The 6,000-nt window shown below is 39.5% G+C and overlaps 1 non-coding gene across 1 annotated transcript; it reads right to left on the bottom strand.

The window, feature by feature from the left end:
- Positions 1-2,533: 2,533 nt before the first annotated feature.
- trnag-ucc (transfer RNA glycine (anticodon UCC)) lies at positions 2,534-2,605 on the bottom strand. Its single transcript has one exon. It is a non-coding gene; the product is annotated as a tRNA-Gly (tRNA).
- Between the last annotated feature and the right edge of the window lie 3,395 nt (positions 2,606-6,000).

Below are 6,000 nucleotides of genomic sequence, written 5' to 3'. Positions count from 1 at the left end.
GGATTGTGTTATTTGAGTAGGTGGTTGTTCTCCTTCCAGCAATGTGGATTGAGGGGAGATCTGATGCAGGTGTAGGTAAGTTAGACAAGGATAACCCGTTCCCATTAGTTGATGGTACAAGGACTAGGAGACACAGATTGATGGTTTTGGGAAAGAGATGCCGGGAAATGTGAGGAAGCACTTTTTGCTTTACCTGCTGCATTGCAACTGCAATGTCTGTCCACAAGTGTGGTGGAAGCAGAGACAATCAATGATTTCAATAGGAAATTGGAGAAACACTTGAAGGAAACAAACTTGCTCCAGGGTGACGCCAATCAAGTGGGAGAATGAATCTGATTGGATGATAAGAATATTTTATCAATTTCAATTGTGTCAAAGCTTTGACATTTTTTTCGTTTGTAAAATACTGCAACATAAAGGAAAGCTGCAACTTCAGGCTGCGATAGCCTGGAATCGAACCCAGATCAACTGCTTGGAAGGCAGCTATGCGCACCACTATACCACCATCGCTTACTGTACTGTGCTGGTCCAGCGTTTTGATTAATAGAATGCTGTACAATGGTTTCAACTTGCACCTGAGCAACACGATTATGTTAACAGAAACACAATACTGTGAATGCTGGAAATCTGAAATAAAATCAGAAAGTGCTGCAAATATTCTGATCAATGGTCACTCACCTGAAACGTTAACTCTGCTTCTCTCTCCACAGATGCTGCCAGACCTGCTCAGTATTTCCAGCATTTCTTATTATTATTTCAGATTTCCAGCATCTGCAGTATTTTGCTTTTATTTTAGAGTTCAGTAGCGAACTGATCCTTTTTGCTTACTGGGCAGAACTATGCAGTGGAGTGACGCAGAAAACTGTACGAAGAACAATGTTTTTAACGGGCCAACAATTTCGAAGTTTAAGGAGGACAAAATACACAGCAATGTATGCATATAGTAAAGAGCTGTAAGTTTCAGGTAGATGTTACCTGAACAGAGGTGAGACAGAAAATACCCAACCCGTCTCACCTTTGGATTCCTGACCAAGATAGACCGACAAGGTACAAACTCAAGTTATGTGACCATGTCAGAGAGTTTATTAGGCTTAACCAAGATGTACAAAGTTAATACTTAACAATGGTAATAGATATTCAGTAACACACAACACCCGTTCTTGTTTCTGTGCTTGCTGCCGCACGGACTTCTCTCCTTCTTCATCCCTTGCTGTGTTTTTTGACTATATTCTATCTTCTCCTTTTAAGTACCAACGATCTTCTGTTGACCCCTCTCTAAGTGTGCTGACGATGTCCTGTAACACCCTTTCTTTTATCCTTCTTGTGGTGCAAGGATGTTACCATATTAGTTTTGAATTGTTCCAAGTGTCCTAATTGGTCCAGGTTGACATCATTGTTTGACACTAGTTAGTTAATGGTTGAATCTACACACAGTACAGATGTTTCCCGATTCTTTCTATTTTAGCAAGGATCCTAAAGGTTACATTCTTGCTGATCCCAGACATTTTTTTCTTTAATTCTGCCTTTATCTCATCTCTCTCCATGCAAGGAGTGCTGGTGACTCTCCCATTGTTCTCACAAAAAGGTTTAAACAAAGTATAGCCTTGAAAACACATTTCATAATAAAGCAAGCAACAGATCAAACAGACTTCAATATATTGATGTACAAAGCATATCATTAATCCTATTATTTTAGCTGTCCTTATTTGTCACAAACGTAAAATATGTCACGGTCCATCGCGCCCACTTTGTGGATTCTCCTCCAGCTACATGACTTGCCTTTTTTTTTCCTATGGCTACGTGCATCTTCCACACTGACACATCTCTCAACATGACATTTTAACATAGTTCAGAGAAGATGACCGTCATGCTTCACAATCCAACCTTAACATTGCAGTTCTTGCATAAATGTAAGCCATGAAAATACTCTAAACTTTATACAGCTGTGAGCAGTGTTCAGGTGATACAGAAAATCTGGTGCGTTGGGCAGAGACAATCAGTTAATCTATCAAAGTCTCTTGAAGCTATGCTCCTATCTATACTACTGACAACACAACTATTCTTATGCTATTGAAAAGCTTGGATAGATGGCTCTGGATTGTGTTATCTAAGTAAGTGGTTGTTCTCCTTACAGCAATGTGGATTGAGGGGAGATCTGATGCAGGTGTTGGTAAGTTAGACAAGGATAACCCGTTCCCATTAGTTGATGGTACAAGGACTAGGAGACACAGATTGATGGTTTTGGGAAAGAGATGCCGGGACATGTGAGGAAGCACTTTTTGCTTTACCTGCTACGTTGCAACTGCAATGTCTGTCCACAAGTGTGGTGGAAGCAGAGACAATCAATGATTTCAATAGGAAATTGGAGAAACCCTTGAAGGAAACAAACTTGCTCCAGGGTGACGCCAATCAAGCGTGAGAATGAATCTGATTGGATGAAAAGAATATTTTATCAACTTCAATTCTGTCAAAGCTTTGACATTTTTTTCGTTTGTAAAATACTGCAACATGAAGTAAACCTTCAGTTTAAGTTTGCGATGGCCAGGATTCGAACCCAGGTCAACTGCTTGGAAGGCAGCTATGCTCACCACTATACCACCATCGCTTACTACACTGTGCTGGTCCAGCGTTTTGATTAATAGAATACTGTACAATGGTTTCAACTTGCACCTGAGCAACACGATTATGTTAACAGAAACACAATACTGTTAATGCTGGAAATCTGAAATAAAATCAGAAAGTGCTGCAAATATTCTGATCAATGGTCACTCACCTGAAACGTTAACTCTGCTTCTCTCTCCACAGATGCTGCCAGACCTGCTGAGTATTTCCAGCATTTCTTATTATTATTTCAGATTTCCAGCATCTGCAGAATTTTGCTTTTATTTTAGAGTTTAGTAGCGAACTTATCCTTTTTGCTTACTGGGCAGAACTATGCAGTGGAGTGACGCAGAAAACTGTACGAAGAACAATGTTTTTAATGGGCCCACAATTTCGAAGTTTAAGGAGGACAAAATACACAGCAATGTATGCATATAGTAAAGAGCTGTAAGTTTCAGCTAGATATTACCTGAACAGAGGTGAGACAGAGAATGCCCAACCCGTCTCACCTTTAGATTCCTGACCAAGATAGACGGACAAGGTACAAACTCAAGTTATGTGACCATGTCAGTGAGTTTATTCGGCTTAACCAAGATGTACAAAGTTAATACTTAACAATGGTAATAGATATTCAGTAACACACAACACCCGTTCTTGTTTCTGTGCTTGCTGCCGCACGGACTTCTCTCCTTCTTCATCCCTTGCTGTGTTTTTTTGACTATATTCTATCTTCTCCTTTTAAGTACCAACGATCTTCTGTTGACCCCTCTCTAAGTGTGCTGACGATGTCCTGTAACACCCTTTCTTTTATCCTTCTTGTGGTGCAAGGATGTTACCATATTAGTTTTGAATTGTTCCAAGTGTCCAAATTTGTCCAGGTTGACATCATTGCTTGACACTAGTTAGTTAATGGTTGAATCTACACAAAGTACAGATGTTTCCCGACTCTTTCTATTTTGGCAAGGATCCTAAAGGTGACATTCTTGCTGATCCCAGACATTTTTTTCTTTAATTCTGCCTTTATCTCATCTCTCTCCATGCAAGGAGTGCTGGTGACTCTCCCATTGTTCTCACAAAAAGGTTTAAACAAAGTATAGCCTAGAAAACACATTTCATAATAAAGCAAGCAACAGATCAAACAGACTTCAATATATTGATGTACAAAGCATATCATTAATCCTATTATTTTAGCTGTCCTTATTTGTCACAAACGTAAAATATGTCACGGTCCATCGCGCCCACTTTCTGGATTCTCCTCCAGCTACATGACTTGCCTTTTTTTTTCCTATGGCTACGTGCATCTTCCACAATGACACATCTCTCAACATGGCATTTTAACATAGTTCAGAGAAGATGACCGTCATGCTTCACAATCCAACCTTAACATTGCAGTTCTTGCATAAATGTAAGCCATGAAAATACTCTAACCTTTATACAGCTGTGAGCAGTGTTCAGGTGATACAGAAAATCTGGTGCGTTGGGCAGAGACAATAAGTTAATCTATCAAAGTCTCTTGAAGTTATGCTCCTATCTATACTACTTACAACACAACTATTCTTATGCTATTGAAAAGCTTGGATTGATGGCTCTGGATTGTGTTATCTAAGTAGGTGGTTGTTCTCCTTCCAGCAATGTGGATTGAGGGGAGATCTGATGCAGGTGTAGATAAGTTAGACAAGGATAACCCGTTCCCATTAGTTGATGGTACAAGGACTAGGAGACACAGATTGATGGTTTTGGGAAATAGATGCAGCGAAATGTGAGGAAGCACTTTTTGCTTTCCCTGCGACATTGCAACTGCAATGTCTGTCCACAAGTGTGGTGGAAGCAGAGACAATCAATGATTTCAATAGGAAATTGGAGAAACACTTGAAGGAAACAAACTTGCTCCAGGGTGACGCCAATCAAGCGGGAGAATGAATCTGATTGGATGATAAGAATATTTTATCAATTTCAATTCTGTCAAAGCTTTGACATTTTTTTCGTTTTTAAAATACTGCAACATAAAGTAAACCTGCAATTTAAGGTTGCGATGGTCAGAAATCGAACCCAGGTCAATTGCTTGGAAGGCAGCTATGCTCACCAGTATACCACCATCGCTTACTGTACTGTGCTGGTCCAGCGTTTTGATTAATAGAATGCTGTACAATGGTTTCAACTTGTACCTGAGCAATCCGATTATGTTAACAGAAACACAATACTGTGAATGCTGGAAATCTGAAATAAAATCAGAAAGTGCTGCAAATATTCTCATCAATGGTCACTCACCTGAAACGTTAACTCTGCTTCTCTCTCCACAGATGCTGCCAGACCTGCTGAGTATTTCCAGCATTTCTTGTTTTTATTTCAGATTTCCAGCATCTGCAGTATTTTGCTTTTATTTTAGAGTTCAGTAGCGAACTGATCCTTTTTGCTTACTGGGCAGAACTATGCAGTGGAGTGACGCAGAAAACTGTACGAAGAACAATGTTTTTAACGGGCACACAATTTCGAAGTTTAAGGAGGACTAAATACACAGCAATGTATGCATATAGTAAAGAGCTGTAAGTTTCAGCTAGATATTACCAGAACAGAGGTGAGACAGAGAATACCCAACCCGTCTCACCTTTAGATTCCTGACCAAGATAGACCTACAAGGTACAAACTCAAGTTATGTGACCAAGTCAGAGAGTTTATTAGGCTTAACTAAGATGTACAAAGTTAATACTTAACAATGGTAATAGATATTCAGTAACACACAACACCCGTTCTTGTTTCTGTGCTTGCTGCCGCACGGACTTCTCTCCTTCTTCATCCCTTGCTGTGTTTTTTGGACTATATTCTATCTTCTCCTTTTAAGTACCAACGATCTTCTGTTGACCCCTCTCTAAGTGTGCTGACGATGTCCTGTAACACCCTTTCTTTTATCCTTCTTGTGGTGCAAGGATGTTACCATATTAGTTTTGAATTGTTCCAAGTGTCCTAATTGGTCCAGGTTGACATCATTGTTTGACACTAGTTAGTTAATGGTTGATTCTACACACATTACAGATGTTTCCCAACTCTTTCTATTTTAGCAAGGATCCTAAAGGTTACATGCTTGTGATCCCAGACATTTTTTTCTTTAATTCTGCCTTTATCACATCTCTCTCCATGCAAGGAGTGCTGGTGAGACTCCCATCGTTCTCACAAAAATGTTTAAACAAAGTATAGCCTTGAAAACACATTTCATAATAAAGCAAGCAACAGATCAAACAGACTTCAATATATTGATGTACAAAGCATATCATTAATCCTATTATTTTAGCTGTCCTTATTTGTCACAAACGTAAAATATGTCACGGTCCATCGCGCCCACATTGTGGATTCTCCTCCAGCTACATGACTTGCCTTTTTTTTTCCTATGGCTACGTGCATCTT

This window comes from Heterodontus francisci, chromosome 45 (genome assembly GCF_036365525.1).
Source record: "Heterodontus francisci isolate sHetFra1 chromosome 45, sHetFra1.hap1, whole genome shotgun sequence".
In the NCBI taxonomy this organism is placed as follows: domain Eukaryota; kingdom Metazoa; phylum Chordata; class Chondrichthyes; order Heterodontiformes; family Heterodontidae; genus Heterodontus; species Heterodontus francisci.
This window is presented reverse-complemented; position numbering and strand designations above follow the sequence as displayed.